The sequence below is a fragment of the Amblyomma maculatum genome, chromosome 11 (genome assembly GCF_055883805.1).
Source record: "Amblyomma maculatum isolate TAMU_Amacu chromosome 11, ASM5588380v1, whole genome shotgun sequence".
Lineage (NCBI taxonomy): Eukaryota > Metazoa > Arthropoda > Arachnida > Ixodida > Ixodidae > Amblyomma > Amblyomma maculatum.
This window is the reverse complement of record NC_139354.1, coordinates 152,327,560-152,344,457: the sequence shown is the minus strand read 5'-3', so window position 1 is coordinate 152,344,457 and position 16,898 is coordinate 152,327,560. Positions and strand designations below refer to the sequence as shown.

General features: G+C 45.0%; 1 long non-coding RNA gene across 1 annotated transcript in view; it reads left to right on the top strand.

Moving 5' to 3' along the window:
• Nucleotides 1-1,423: 1,423 nt before the first annotated feature.
• Nucleotides 1,424-16,898, top strand: part of LOC146175194 (uncharacterized) — a 51,821-nt gene continuing 36,346 nt past the window's right edge. Inside the window, exon 1 of the long non-coding RNA XR_014701882.1 lies at nt 1,424-1,571. This is a non-coding gene — a long non-coding RNA (uncharacterized LOC146175194). The remainder of the gene's footprint in view (nt 1,572-16,898) is intronic.

Here is a 16,898-nt window from a genome sequence, read left to right as displayed (position 1 = left end):
ATGTGCCGTTGCCTAGCAAATGTCACGTGGTATAGACCGAGACCTGGGCCAGCAGTTGGTGGAGGAGAAAAGAATTAAGGAAGAAGCATAAAAATAAGTGGAAGAAAAAAAGAAGAACAAAAAGGAGAGAAGAAGGAAAAGAACATGTGGAAGTAGTAGAAGAAGAAGACAGATAACTGCAGTTGGTCGAGGCTAACGACATCAGCGAATTGCTAGAACAGAAGGTTCGGTCGAACGTTGTCACGGCGGCATATTAAATCCAATTGTGCGCACAAAGATTTGCTGTAACATTAACAGCTATCGCTCTATCACTAACTTCAAGTCATGCTTAAACCCTCACAATCTTTTGTATATCAGTTCGTCAGGGATTGGCTGTAACAGCCAAAACGAAGTATCTGTATATTCGTAAGCCAGGTTTCCTACGTGCGTAGCCTGCGCTTATCGTTGTCATAGGAAAGCAAGCAATGAAAGCCCATAGTGCATCGAAAAGCCGGGAACCATTTACACACGACGATAATGATTTTGTAAACGGCTGCTCTTCTGTGCGCGCGAAACACTATTATACTTTGCTCAAAAGAGATTAGGGGAGCACTGAAGCTCCGTTTTTAACTGTATGGTGGTATGTCGGTTACTGGTTCGTGTACATGCACTTGGCAACGAGATATTGGTATATTCCCAATGAAATGACTAGTCCGAATTGGCGGCTGCTCCAAACGTTCTGATATGACGTGATTCCATTAACAGGTACGAATCATCGAAGAACCAGTGCTGGGCCACGTCAGCTGCCGACTGCCACCCTTCGTCGCCATGCCCGTGATTTGCATTCATAACGCCAACGCCGGCATTTATTAGTAACGAAGCCTTGACGCTTTCGCGTTAGTAGGTGCAAATATTTGAGGCTTCCCTCGAGCTGCACAATGTGCAATACAAAAATTGTTACTGAAAGGAAAGAAAAACTCATTGATAAACTCCGGTACCGACCACCCTTTACAGGTTCGAGACTATGTCTAATAGATTATCCGAAAGGAGTTCCCTCTTCTAAAAAAATACGCAACTAAAATGCTTCCTTAGGAATATGGCCACACTTTTTGAAACATTATAGTCAAGTTCTCTGCAAGCGTTTAGCAAAATGATTGCTGTAATGGGTGTCCTGTATTCCAATCTCCACGATTTTCTTTCTTTCTAATTCCAGTTTTTATATCTTTAAACAACAATCTATCCTAAAGTTGCGATTTCTGTGTATAGTACAATTATTCTGATTTAGTTTCGATTCCATATTTTGATTCGTAACCGAAATGCACAGAAAGTGTTTTCCTAATTGACATGATTGCCACCTCAGCTGCGTGTAATGCATTGCATGTGCATATATTATGCAGGCGTCATTATCTGCTTGTGTCATTGTGTATGCAGACCTTTAAGCAATGTGTCAATTAATGGCGACACGTGTCGAACAGAAAGCAAGTATATAAGCTTAGGGCACACCGCATACTATGGTGTTTTGCCGTTCTGAAGCAAGTTATGTGGCCAATGCTCATTGCCGTTTTTCTTCTGGCGCTTGCTGCTGCCACGGAGTAAGTATGCACCAAAGAGCAAGCTTCACGCAATAGAACGTCGTGTATTTCAAACATATTTTAGAAGCAAGCATCTGTACAATGTATCCTGGCCATTTGCATAGATGTGGTTTATTTGCTTCTTGATGTTACCACATTTCCAGTGCTCACCTACGTTCGTGTACATTACGCGTAGTCATATGTGTGTGTTCATAAATATCTGTGACACTTTGGTACAATCCGAAATAAAATTTCTGGTCAGCCGGCCCTTCAAATTTTGATTGAGGAACACCTTCATTTTACCGCGCAATAGAGAATTTTGTAATGTCTGAGAAATTGGATATGCGGTTTACCAAGGCGATACTGACTACAAATTGTGGAGGTCATGACATTCGAGAAAGGTAAAGGCTCAAATCTGCTTTTGTGGACTCTCCTTCGCTTGCGCTTGACCCTCCCCATGAGTGTGCTACTCGATTTATCTATTTTGTAAGGATGAAGAACCAGACGAAAAACTTGACGTTCTTGTCAGCTGAGAGCCCAAAACAACATTGCTATTTTTTCGTCTGTGTTCTCGGAGTGGGACCTATTTGACGACGGAGCATTGTTGTCACTGGCTCTGTGGTCCCAGTGCCGTTCTATAATCCGCCATCTCACATTGGGTGTAGTCGCGGGGTAATTGCATTGAATCTGGAACTACGCCGAGTCGAAAAAACAACAGATAAGTGTCATAAATATGACAAATATTCTGTAGTTCTGTTTCAAACGTCAGGTTTTTATGTAGTTCGGTAGTACCTTTTTCTAGTTCTGTAGTCCTTTCTGTAGTAGTTTTTTGTTGTTGTCTGTAGTTCTCCAATACTATTCTGTTGTAACTGCAGAAAATTCTGACGTTACTACATAAAGTTCTGTTGTTACAACAAGTTTTCTGTCAAAAACCGCACAAACATTCCGTCGCAACAACATAAAGTTCTCTGTAGGGTTTTTCGAGAGGGCGTAGTAACACTCACCCGACACCTGCGATGCCGGACGACCTTCAGCACCAAGCCATGCAAATGGGCCCGGCTGTCATCTGCGCCTGCCCCCTTTGACAAAGGTATATACGGCTACACTTCAGCGGAACCGGTGAGCGCGACTTTGCAGACTGGATCAGATCATACGAACGGGTGACCCTCTACAATAAATGGGACGACGAGAAGAAGCTTAACAACCTTACATTTTACCTATCCGGTGTCACTAATCTATGGTATCGGAAACACGAGGGTGACATCGTACTTCGGCCGCCTTCAAAAGGAAGCTCGCAGAATGGTCGCCTGACCTTCAGCAAACTTCGCGCCGAACATAAGTCGTTGACTTATAGAAATGCCTCAGCGAGGACACGTTCGAAGCCGGCAAGATGAAACACATCTCGAAAACTATCGACGACGGTGCCTTTCAGATGCTATCAGCTCGCTACTTGGGCACTGTTACCAAGGGGTTCATGCTGTACGAGAGCTTTGAAGAGCTGCACAAGAAGAGGACATTGGCTCTGAAACACGAAGCCCAAGTTGAATCGCTTACTGGACTGACGCCGACAGATGACCACAGCTCTAAGCTGCAGCAAAAACCACTTCGTATGTGAAGAGAAAGCTCGCCGACTTTCTCTTCTGCCTAGCCTTCAAGAGACGTCATATTTGGTGTGGCTCGCCGTCATGCGATAAAAGAGCAGGTTACTGTGGCGCTTCAGTCCGTCCATACACCGCAACCTGTTGCTGCGTCCGTGACTTACGCCGATACTGCTCTAAGGCGTCGCCTGTCCCCGGACTTATGCCGACGTCGTAGCACAACCGCCTATTTCTGCCTATCTTCACTGTTGATATAGCTTTGGAAGCGTCGGCACATCTTCGACCTACTCCACGAGCAAGCGATTCGTGGCGCGCCAGCGACAATCGCCTTATATGCTACACATTCCACATATCGCCATATCGCCCGCTACTCCTGTCGCTATCTCCAAGTGCTAGCACCACCTGCGCAAACTTCGGGGTACTGGGCTCGAACGTCTCACCAATCTGCACTTGTCGACCAACCATCAAGTCATCCTTTTTCCTCTGATCGTTCAGTACTCTCCAGCCGCCGCTCCCCTTTTTCGCGTTGCCGCTCCATCTCCCCAATGCGACGTAACCCTAATTCTTCTCAGGAGGAAAGCTAGGTGCCGCAGTTCCCGAGACCTAATCGATCACCTGCGAACAGGGTGTCAAACCGGAATTTTTTCGGGTTCGGTTCGGGTTCGCGTTCGGTTTTGGCTCCGGAGACACATTCCGTTCCGGTTTCGACCCTGCCCGAACCGGGTCAAACGGGTTCAAACGGGTTCAGAAAAAGAAAAAAGAAAAGCTCCGGGTTTACTGTTTGCTCCACCTTTTTAATAATGGGTTGTTAGTCCTGTTTCAGTATATAAAAAATTCTAGAGGGCATTTTCTACCACTAAAGTGCGCTGAGGCGAAAACCATTATTTATCTATTTATTTATTATACCCTCAGGGCAAAGCATTGCAGAGGGGAGTGGGAAAGTACATAATAACACTGAAAAATATGAAACATGAACAGAACGCAATAAATCGCTAAAACAAAAGAGGAAAAAAAATCATTACAAGTAAATAATACAATATTAAACATTACAAACGGTAACAGCAGAACGCAACAGAACAGGATCAGTAATTGCCGCAACGGAAGAAGGAAGGTGGTTCCAGTCATATGATGCACGAGGTATAAAAGAGTCCAAAAACGTTTTAGTTCTGCAGATGGTGATGCCTACTTTATGTATGTGATCGGTTCGAGGTGAAATGTATGAATGGGGAACGAGCAGCTCACGGCGAATCGATTCGTGATGAAGCATTTTGTGAAAAAGACAGACGTGCAGTTTTGCGTCGTGATGCAAGTGAAGTTAAGCCCAAGTTAAGTTTCATGGTGGTTACGCTTGATGTGCGCAGGTAGTCAGAGAAGATAAAACGAGCTGATTTGTGTTGTGTCATTTCCAGTAGGTCGATCAAACGTTTAAGTACCAGGATCCCAGACTGCTGAAGCGTGTTCAAGCTGTGAGCGGACGAGTGTGGTGTATAAAAGAAGTTTGATGTTTGCTGGGGCTGCGTGAAAGTTCCGTCTCAAATAACCGAGTATGCGATTAGCTTTGTTAGTCAGGTACTCTATGTGTGTGGACCAACTGAGATCAGAAGTAATATGAATTCCGAGATACTTATATGTTGTAACAGGTTCAAGAAAGACATCATTAAGGGAATAGTGAGGCAGATCATTATTAACACGAGCAATGCGCATAAGTTTGCACTAGTTAAGATTGTGTCATGTGCCAAGTTTTACAGCAGGATGAAATAGTGTTAAGGTCACTTGGAATCAAGTGCTGGTCTCTGTCGTTTGTTATTTCCTGAAAAAGAATGCAGTTGTCAGCAAACAGATGCACAGAAGAGGAGAGATTTTTGAGTAAGTCGTTTATAAAGATAAGAAAGAGCAGAGGCTCCAAGACAGTTCCCTGGGGAACACCGGAAAGAACACGATGAATGGTGGAATTAACGTCGTTAACTGTAACGAACTGCTGACGGTGCGTAAGAAAACATTACAGCCATTTTAGAATGTTAGTATCTAATCCTATCGTGCGCAGTTTTAGTAACAAAGAGAGGATGAGAAACCGTATCAAACGCCTTCGTGAAGTCAAGATAGATGCAATCGGCAACCAAGCGACGGTCTAAAATTCTGTGAAGTTTGTGTGTGAATAAAAGTAGCTGTGTTTCGCATGAAACAGACTTCCTAAAACCGTGCTGAGAGGGATGAAAAAACGAGTTGGACTCAAGAAAACGGAGAATATGTGAAGACAGCATGTGCTCCAAGATTTTTCATTGGATGCTGGTAATTGATATGGGCCCGTAGTTAAAAGGAGAGTGTTTATTGCCAGATTTATGCACAGGAACCACCTTACCCTTCTTCCAATCAGCCGGCAATTCACCATTGTCTAATGACTGCTGAAAAGTTTTAGTTAGGGCAAGAGATGAATACATTTTAGTACTTTTTAGAAATTTCGCAGTAATGCAGTCAACACCAGCAGAGGAGGATGTTTTAACATTGTGAATAATTTTAGCTATACCATGAGGATTGATTACAACAGGATATATCGGAAGGTAGTTGCAATCAGCCAAATCAGGCAAATCCGGCGTTTCAGTACTTGAAAAAAGAACTCGAAAACACATCATTTAGTACATTTGCGAATGCGCTATCAGATATCGGTTGGTCACTTGAATTCGTTAGTACTATTCTAGACGTTTCAGACGGGTTAACGATGTTCCAAAATTTTCTCGGATTATTGAGCAACATACCCGGTATTGTATTATGCATACAATTGATTTTGGCACTTTGCACGGCGGAAATGTCTCAGCTGCAGAGCGGTAACGAGACCAATGATGTTCAGTGCGTAAGTTCTTAGCTATACGGAAGAAACGTTTCTTGCGGTTAGACAGGCGCTTAAGATGAACATTACACCATGGTGCGTGCTGCTGATAAGATATTGCACGAGTGGGAATATAGTGATTAGCGAGATCTAAGATTTTGCTCTTGAATAACAGCCAGTTTGTATTCGCCGATTGGAAGTCAAATCCGTCAAAAAACGTTTCGAAGAACGAGCCTAGTTCGTTATTAATTATGTTGAAGTCAGCGCGATGATACAAACGTATGGTTTTAGAGTGACTGGCAGGTTTCCCAATAGGAATGTTTACAGAAAAATTTAGTAAAGAATGGTCGCTTAATTTGGGCATGTAGGTTATTTCTGAACAAAATTACGGACAATTGATTAGTACTAGGTCTGGTGTGCTTGCGGGAACTTCGGTAATTCTGGTAGGTTGATTGACGATTTGGGTAAGGCTAAACAGCGAGCATAAGTCACCTAATAAAAAAATTGGAGATGAAGGGTAGCGGGTACGACGGTATTAACGGCATCGTGAAGCTCGGCAATAAATGTGGGGTGGGAATTTGGCGGACGGTAGCATGCGCCTAGGATTATTCTCCGATAACTTAGTTGCAAAGACACCCACACCATTTCGATGCTTGATGTTATGTGGATGGCGCTGGATCCTATTGTTTTCTTAATTGCTATTAGTACACCTCCACCCTGCCTGTCTTTCCTGTCACAACGATAGAAGCAAAAAGTACTTGAAGAATCGCAAATTTCACAGTCTCGTAAGTTTTCATGGAGCCAAGTCTCAGTTAGGATGATGACGTTAGCGGAGCATGCGTTAATGGCAGTGGAGAGTTCAGTACGTTTTTTGATAACACTTCGAATATAAGTAAATAATACTGATATTTCGGGTAAGCTAAGGCAAAGGCCACCACCCCTCAGCGACCGTTAATCAGATTTGTCAGCGCTAGGTGAAGCGTAGAAAGATGGTGATGCTTGAGCTGATCTTGTCTTGGTGCGTTCAGTAGAAATTTCGTACGTGTGTTCACTGACAGGGTACTACATGTAGGATCTGTTATTTACGACTAGCTTATTGTATTTTAGTTTGAAAGGTGGGGAGACAGGGAGTGATTTGGCAAAACTGAACAGTTTTCTGCGTGCTTGGCGTGTGAGTAAACTTCTGACACTTGAATGTCTTTTTATTTTATCTCTTTTTTGTAGCTCAGAATTGCTTCTTTGATTTTGAAGTTCGCGAACTTGGCAATCACCGGACGGCGTCCAGGGTTTGAATACCGGCCTCGTCGATGAGCCCGCTCAATGTCATGTGGTGAGAGCTTGGTTCCAAAGTATTCAGACACGACCCTTAGAAGTTTACTCTCCGTCTCTTGCCGTGTTTCTTGGTCATCGGCGATTCCATGAAATACTAAATTATTTCTCCGACTTTGGTTTTCTAATTCATTGATTCGGGCCTGAAGCATTTGGTTTTGTTTCCGAAGATTAGGAGAAGTACATTGAAAGTCCTGTTTTGCGTCGTCTATCTCTTCAAGTTTTCCTTCAACGGTCATAAGTCTGGTATTGATATTGGCGAGGGCTGAATCATTGTTTCTCTGTCCATTCAGTAACTCTTCCATTGATTTATTTATCTCGTTGTTACTAGTTGAAAGTGAGGCTGACTGTGCTTGCAATTCCTTCAAGACGCGCAGAATTTCCATGTTTTGCTCAGATTGTGTCAGTAAAACGTTAGTAGCGGAATTACTGCTCACGTCTGCACCATCTGTGCGCAAATCGCCTTTGGTGGTGCCACGCTTGTTCATAGGACCCGTGTTTTCCTCAATATCTCCCGACAATAGCAAAGGAAGGCAGCAGTCAAAGCATTCATTACACACGCTCAAAAGAACTCGTGGGCACGGGAGCAGCATCAAGCATCGATTGTCACTTCTTTTAGCATAAAAAGGAATAGAGTTACGCACCTGTGTAGCAAACAAGGACGATCTGTTAGCCATTACGGCTGATACGTTGCTCTCGTGCCCACTGAAGCGGTCTTGTGGGAACCAGCGCCTAAATACTGGCGCTGCACTTTCTGTCGATGACCATCCTGTAGCCAAGGAGGGATGAGGAACGGACGGGAATCCCAGAGGTGCCGCCTGGTGGACGAATGCAGGCAGATCACAGGTAGAAAGCTGCGTCACTCGATGAAGGGAGACTTTGGCGGCGGCAGAAATGCTGATAAAGCCGATGCTGTACACCACGAGCGGAAACAGGACCTGTGTAGCAAACAAGGACGATCTGTTAGCCATTACGGCTGATACGCTGCTCTCGTGCCCACTCCGCGCTACTCGTGCCCACTCTAGCGCGCTAGATCGTAGCCCTCCACTAAGGCAACTTTATCTATTTCTTTTCTTTCACTCCCACCTTCCTCCCTTTCTTTATGGAGTGGTACATCTGTCCGCGGATAATTGTGACAGATACTGCGGCCTTTTTATCCTATAAATCAATTTGAAATGTCGCTGATACCTGTTATACTAACGCCTCCTAAGCATATCGATTTGCTTCTGTTAGCTGTGTAGTGCAGCGTTCGAGGAAGTGCCAAATGAAAGGCGCCGCACGGGCGCCTGGATCGGACGCCCGGCGATATCAGCTTCGTCTATCCATGAATCGCCTGGTGACGTCATGACCAGTCGTGACGGTACCAGTATTGCATAACATGAGGGGAGAGGGGCACTGTCGACCACGTACTTTGGGAATGTGCTAGCAGCCAGGGCGCCGAGCAAAATATAAAAGATAGAGAAGCCTGGGAGACCTTGTTGTGGAGCAAAATCAACAGCAAGAAGCCATCCGCCTGGCGGCTGTGGCCGTGAAGCAACAATGTATCTTCACCAGACCTTAGTTTGCGAAGCTCCTGAGTAGGGCTCCTTAGGTCTGCGTGCCGGGGATCCAAAAAGGAGTTCCATTTCGGTGGAAATAAAACGTTTTGATGATGATGATGATGATGATGATGATGATGGTACATGGCGCGCTCCTTGTCGAACACAACCAGCATTCCATTGAAGGCATCAAAGTTCCCCGGCGTTCTATAATTCGATTACAAGAAATTAAAGACGTAGTATCTGTCACTTGCGGAATCCCGCTATCTTCACGGGTAGACTATGGGAATTATGATGAGCATTTCACGATCCGAGGCGTGGCGCAGTTGGTATAGCGCTTGGTTAGGGATCCAAGGAATGGAGGTTCTCTTCCCGGTAGAGACAGGGTTTATTCATTTATTTTTCACTATCTCTCTCGAAAGTGTGACACCCTCTGCCGACAGCGTCTGCCGACAACGATGAGGCAGTAAAAACTTTCGCCTTAATAAATACTAAAAATTCATATAGTAGTACGTCTCTTATGTTTTGCCGTCAGATGTGACGGGTTCTAACCGGTTGTACAGACGTCAACAAAAGGTTCATTGTGAGTGACTGAGAATTAGAGCAGGATGGAAAACAAAATAATGGTCATTTTCATTGGCACATAAACACCTAAAGCTGCGATGCTCCGAAGGTAAAAGAAAATACTGTTTCTTGCTGCGCTTTTCAAGCACAAAATATTTCACATGAAATTTAGTCTAGAGCGAAACCTGAACTACCACAAGTACAAAAATGTTTCGTCTGGCTGCCAGAAAAGGACCTTGAAATCAGATAAATGTCGAACCAAGCACACACACCCGAAGATTAACTATGTTAATACCAAGTGTGACTATATATATATATATATATATATATATATATATATATATATATATATATATATATATATATATATATATATATATATATATATATATATATATATATATATGGTGTCCCAGCTAACTTGAACCAAGGGTTTAAAAATGAAATATTGGAGTCAGGAGAGTGAAACTAGCTGCGTATTGATGACAGGCATTTGGCGCACCACAGGAAATTTTTTGTATTGCAATTACTGAACTAGTAATTAAGATAATTTTTTCCATTTTTAGTATTGACTTTAGACACTAAATGTGATTCGCTAAGTTGGAGAGCACTTTCAGAAACCTACATTCCATTATTCGCCATAAAGAAAACCTTACGTGTACCTCTTTTTCCGAACTCGAAAGAAAGCCCGCGAAATACAAAAATAATCCCGTGACGAGCGCATTTGCGCGTCACGATCATGCTGCTCTCAACCTTGATTTCAGAAAACGAAATCAGTTCTGGCCTTCATTCGACGGCCCCGTTGCAGCGGCAGGCCGATATCTTGGTGGGGGTTTTTCGTCTGCGTCAGCTAGTTGGCACCCGGCGACGACGACTTAGTCCCAATCTGATAAGAAGAGAAATGCAAGGTATAATGTTCCGCCGCGAGGTGTTGGCGGCTGTGTGTTGCAGTTTCCTAATGAGGATTTTGAAAGGTGGAAGCCGCGGCATGGCGGAAGTAGATATACCATACCTTGGCAGCGGTGAAGCACAGTTTGTCGTGCGCTCTTCTTATGCCACTCTCATGTGAGATTGAAGCTTTGGTGTAGTGATTACTAGCACTGCAGACATACCGTTTACAAAGGAAGAGAAAGCAGGCATGGTTCTGGCTCTAGGTGCATGTCATGGGAACAGAAGGCGCGCTGCAGACCTTATGCAACAATGGCACTCAGGCAGGCGGCCCAGTTCAGTAACGCTCCTGCGTGCCTTCGAGACGCTGCGACAGATGGGCAGTTTTACGTCCACACGACACAGAGCACCTGTTTTTGACGAGGACTTCGAGACGCATATTTTATTGCTGTTCGCTTTGGAACCTCAAGCAAGCGTCCGCAGCGTGAGCTAGGATACCGGAGTCTCCAGGTCATCAGTTTGGCGAATACTGCGAAAACACCGCCTGTATCCGTACCACGTACAGCTTCATCAAAATCTGTCGCCACGGGACTTCCAAAACAGAACCGATTTTGCTAATTGGATTCTGATAAAGATGCAGGACGACCCGGATGTTTTGAACAAAGTGATATGGAGTGACGAAGCGAGTTTTTCGCGCAATTCACAGGTGAACCTGTACAATGCTCATTACTGGAGCGATTCAAATCCCTACTGGGTTTTACAGATGCAGCCCCAGTACCAGTGGTCATTTAGTGTTTGGTGTGGACCTTTCGACGGTGGTTTGCTCGGGCTTGTGTTTTTCGACCAGACGCTGACAGCAGATTGCTACACCAATGATATCCTCAGAGGACCCGTTGACGACTTCCTTTCGGATCTGCCGCTCGCCAGGACCACAAATGCGTGGTTTCAACACGATGGCGCCCCCGCGCACAGCAGCGCCAAGGCTCAGACCTGGCTCGAAGCAGCGTTCCCGCAGAAATGGATAGGTCGACTATGTCCCGTGAATTGGCCAGCCAGGTCTCCTCATATGACACCTCTGGACTACGTTTTATGGGGTTATATCAAGGACAAAGTGTACAGCACACCAACGTTCACACCTCAAGACCTTAAAGACAAAATAACGGACGTCTGTGTAAACATGCCTGAGGCTGTCATACCAAATACAACGGCTGATTTGGTTACTAGATGCCATAGCTGTATCGTCGCCCAAGGTGACCTATTCGAGCACTTTTTATAATGGGTAAGAAACCGAAATGAAATGGGGTCAGGACAACCGCATGCCACGGCTGTCATCGCCGCACAGCCAAGCCATAAACCGCCACTTTTATTTTCTTTGCAACAGGCAAATAAAGCTCCTCTCATTTGAAAACTTCGAGCTTTGCAGTCTTTATCGCGACTGCAAAGCGCAGCGCATTCGATGCAATTTACACCGTCACGCATGAACTGGCTGACACGGCCGAAGAAACCACCACCAAGATATCGGCCTGCCGCTGAAACGGGGCCGCCGAATGAATACCGGAGCTGATTTCATTCACTGAAAGCACGGTTGAGAGCAGCGCGATCGCGGCGCGCGAATACGCTCGTCACGTGTTTTTTTTTTTTTATTTCGCGGGCTTTCTTAGAGCTCGAAAAAAGAGGTACACGTAAGGTTTTCTTTATGGCGAATAATGGAAAGTAGGTTTCTGAAAGTGCTCTCCAACTTTGCGAATCACATTTAGTGTCTAAAGTCAATAAAATTAAAAAAACATTATCTTAATTACTAGTTCAGTAATTGCAATACAAAAACATTTCTCATGGTGCACCAAATGCCTGTCACCAATATGCAGCTAGTTTAACTCTCCTGACCCCAATATTTCATTTTTAAACCCTTGGTTCAAGTTAGCTGGGACACCATATATATATATCGCCTAGCACGCGGGCCCCTTGCATTTCGCGTTTCCATATAGGGGAAAGGCAAAGGCACCCGTGTGTTGTGGCCCGAAAGACACTGACAAAAGTCCCCTCCACCACGCATTGGATTTGGAGTCATTATCGTATTTACTGGACACCCGAAATAATGAAATAATTCTCACACTACTGAGGCTGCGATGCGATGCGATCACCGCCTTGTTGCGCGTTATGGTTGCCTACATATGCGGGCTATATAACGTCTTCTAGAAACTTGAGGCTCTTAGACTGGTATATTTATTCGTATAACTCACAATAAGCAGGGCATAACATCATGGCTGCTCGCAAATATTATATTATGTGCTCAATGAATGCTGCCAGCTTTTTTATTCGCCGGCATAAAAAACCGTAGGAAGAGCTCATTTTCGAGGGTTGTTGACGTTATCCGGGTTCGATGACAAGAGAGGATGTACTTTAGTTCAAAAATACTCTCTCGATGCTGACTTGTATATATGGCACAACAAGCGCTATTGTAGCTAGTGAATACTGTTCTGGGCGCCGCCACTTCTCCCCCCAAAAATTTCAAAACGCTCGAGTCTGCTTATTCTGGACACTTCAGATACGTAGAGCAGGCTCTGTACTTCTTCACTTTTGAAAGAACTGCAGCTGTCTCCCCCGATACCTTGCAGGCAGTCTTCTTCTCTTTCCAGAAAAAAAGCTTCAAGCTGAGCTTGTAATCTCTTGGGGGCAGATTTTGCTGCCGTTGGTAGATGTACTTATTCGCCGCTGCCATGTGGTGACTAAATGCTGCACGTTTCCTCGCTGGTCAACGTAATGTGACATCGATGGCCTCAGGCTGCAATCCAGCGGTTGCACAATTACTGCCATTCTCTCTATTCTTAGGGTCTAGTCGAAGGCTCCTTCGATCAACTTGACCTCGTCCCTCTCCCTGATTTTCAAGGTTTTTGTCCCGAACTCCCTCGACACCGCGCAACCTGCAGACCATGCAGTTTAGTCATTAGCTACCTTTTCTCTCTGTAGTTCACGTCCAGCTTTCAGTGCCACATTCTAGCCACTCCTAAATATTCGCATCATTGATAATGGATAATGCGATGAAACGCATTCTTTTTTTCCGACACTAGTTTTACAGGACGAAACGATAGCACACTCCCAGTCGAAAAAACTACAGAAGTGTGTGGAAAATACGACAAAATATCCTGTAGTTCTGTCGTAACCATCAGATTTTTCTGTAGTTCTGTAGTACTTTTCTGTAGTTCTGTAGTTTTTCTGTAGTATATTTCTGCTGTCTGTAGTTCTGTAGCACTTCTCTGTTGCAACTACAGAAATTTCTGATGTTACGACAGAATGTTCTGTTCCCGTAAAAAACCGCACAGAAATTCTGTCGTAACATCACAAAAGTTTCTGTAGTTTTTTCGGACTGTGCAGGGCTTCCGAATTAATACTCTTATCAGTAAATTTCCTTGCTCCTCTCAGTCTTCACATTTGAACATCGGAGTTTCATTCCTGGCATAGTCTAACATGTCAAAGGAAATAAAACAAACAGTCACCGCTAGGGACAAAAGGAAGATAAGACAAAATGGGAAATCAACTTATGAATTCATCTTTGTGCTGAGTTCAGATACAACTCAAGAACAGAGCGCTAATTTGCTGCCCAAGGCGGCCTTACCACCATCAGCGTCGGCTTATCATTCTGAAGTGTCGGTCAACCAAATTGCGTCTGCTGGTGTCGCATCGCATACGGCTGCTTTGCGCCTGCCATGTGACGCATTGCGATGTCGTCGAACGATACGATATAATAAAATATTGGCATGATTTTTTTAACAGATTTATCATTTTTTATAGTTGCACGTGGTTATATATTTATTTATTTATCCAAATATGTTACTCAACTTACGAATTTCACTGTCTAGGAAGGCTCTCGAATGCGGCAACATTCTCCACGAGCGCCGCCATTGACCAGTGCAGCGTCCATCCGTGTTCGGGATGAAACAATACTCCGACACCAGAGACTAATGCTATGTATGGGGAAATATATTTTCCTTTCTTCCTGTCACGTTTTAGAAAGGGAAAATTTTTCAGTATAGTTGTGGTGTTTGCGATGTGCAGTGGCGCGTTGGAAATAAGCCATGAGAGCCCTTTACAAGCAGCGATAAAAGAAAAAGTAATCAAGGCAAATTGCCAGCAAAAGTGGGTCGGAACATACCGCGAATCGGTTCAGAATAGTTACTTCGATTCGTTCCGGTACGAGTTTAGTTCCAAGATGGCAAAACAAATTTAGGTTTGGTTCGGTTTCGGTTTCGAACAAAAATTCTGGTTCGGTTCTGGTTTTGGGTTCGGTTCCGGTTCCGGTTCGACACCCTGCCTGCGAACCTTATTTTTGTTTTCGTAGAGGACGTTTCTGTGAGGGCTGTGATCAACCCCAGTGCCGCGATTTTGGTAATAGACGCTACGTTTTATAGCTCTTTTAATAAAATGCCGAGGCGCAAGTTTTCGCATTAATTCTGTGCACAGCCTGCGCTCAGCCGATCACGCCGTTAGCAGCATGCTCCGCTCGAGTTAACATCCAGGACTCACTGTACACAATTGAGTTCGTCGTGTTGCCTTCTTGCTCACTGTGTTATTTTAGACTGGAATTTCCACTCGCATCACGACGCTGTCATCAATGGTGCTTGCGCTGCAGTAGAGTTCACCGCATTCCCCGATACCTTGCTGGACGCTGCTCCTTCTATTCTCTGCACTAAAGCCCTCGTCACCGCATACATCGACCTTCGTTCCTGCTTCACTGTGCTTGTAAGCATCTCTTGTGACTCTGTGATTAGGTTATCTTCACACCGGCCTATGATTTTCTGCGCCCCAAGGGCTTTCAGCTGCCTCGGTTTGAGCTCACCATTTTTTCTGTAATTTCCGTGCTATAGGTCTCTAACCATTTTGCTGCCCTATTGCTTCGTGCCAAGGCGAATGTCTAGGTAGAATACAGAATATAGCGTCTGTTCTCTGCCTTGAGAACCTGATGATTCGCCTTATCTAGCCCTGACTGCGCTCAGCTTTTCATCTGCGCCTGCTTTCGCTTCTACACACATGTTGCTTCTCTCTAACGGCATGGATCTTGCCCGTAACGAACGCCGATTAGCAATCTCCTTCCCCATGCAGTTACGCTCCTCCTACGACTGTAATTACAGTTCCCTGCGCCAAACTTCTACTGTCCCCCCTCGTGCCGGCCTTGGCCTCTACGCCTCACTACGGCAGTTCCCTATAGTGTATCTGCAAGCGAACAGGAAAATATGGAAGAGCCAGACGATAAAATACTCCAAAACGGCGTAACTCATCCCTCCAGTAGCCTTTGGATTTCGCCTGTCGTGCTTGTCAAGAAGAAATATGGCTCTATCCTATTTTGTGTAGATTACCGCCGCATTAATCATCATCATCATCACCATCAGCCTGACTATACCCACTGCAGGGCGAAGGCCTCTCCCTTATTTCTCCACTTAACCTGGTACTGTGCTAGCTGCATCCACTTGACCCCTGCGAACTTTTTAACCTCATCCGCCCACCTAACTTCCTGCCGCCCCCTGCTACGCTTTCCTTCCCTTGGAATCCAGTTTCTTACCCTATGCGACCATCGGTTATCCTCTCTTCGCACTACATGTCCTGTCCATGCCAATTTCTTCTTCTTAATTTCCACTAGAATGTTGCTAACTTGAGTTATTTCTCTGACCCACTCTGTACGCTTCCTATCTCTTAATGTTACCCCTACCATGTTTCGTTCCATTGCCCTCTGGGTTGTCCTCAACTTAAGTAGAACTCTCTTGGTTAGCCTCCACGTTTCAGCCCCATAGGTGAGTACAGGTAAGATGCCGCCTTAATAAGATTACGCGCAAATACGTCTGCCTTCTCACGCGCATCGATGATGATCTGTTGATCTGTGCTATTTGCAAGGGGCCGACTTCTTTTTTCCCTCGATCTACGTTCGCCCATTGGCAAGACCCTTTGGAAGTGGCCGATCACCACAAAGCCGCATTTGTAACTCAGATTGGATTGGAAAATATTTATTTCGTCAAAATGCAGATGCGGACGGTCCGCTCAATATGGCCTCCAGTCCATGGCTGGCGGCGACCTTAGTGGCCTACTCGGTGGCCAAAGCTTGAATGCCCGGGTCCGAGCTGACCAGAACGGCCTCCCATAGCTCAAGAGAAGGAATTTGTACTAGATCTTCCGGTGGAGGTACTTCTTTACATTGCCATAGTATGTGATCATGCGAGGCTGTTTCGCCACAGAACCTGCACGCGGGGTTAAAGTCATCCGAGTACATTAATAGGTAAGGGCTAAGAAAGGATCTCGTCTGGAGTCTCCTCCATGCGGTCTCCTGTGCCTTATCTAGCGTTTTGTCAGGTGGTGGAAATGTGTGCCGTTCCAATCTGTAATGACTTTTGATATCGTGAAAAGATGCCAGCCCCTCCTTGGAGCAACCAATGGATATGAACGACTCACCGACTCGTTTGACGAAACCTCGAACCATGTTGCGGGCTGCCTCATTTTCCGGATTCCCCGAGTGAGCCGGCACCAATATCACCTCAATTTCTCTGTATGGCTGCCTGGTCAGTTTCAGTATTTTCTGCACTGCAGTTAAAATTCTGCCCCCGCAAAGCTACGGAAAGCAAAT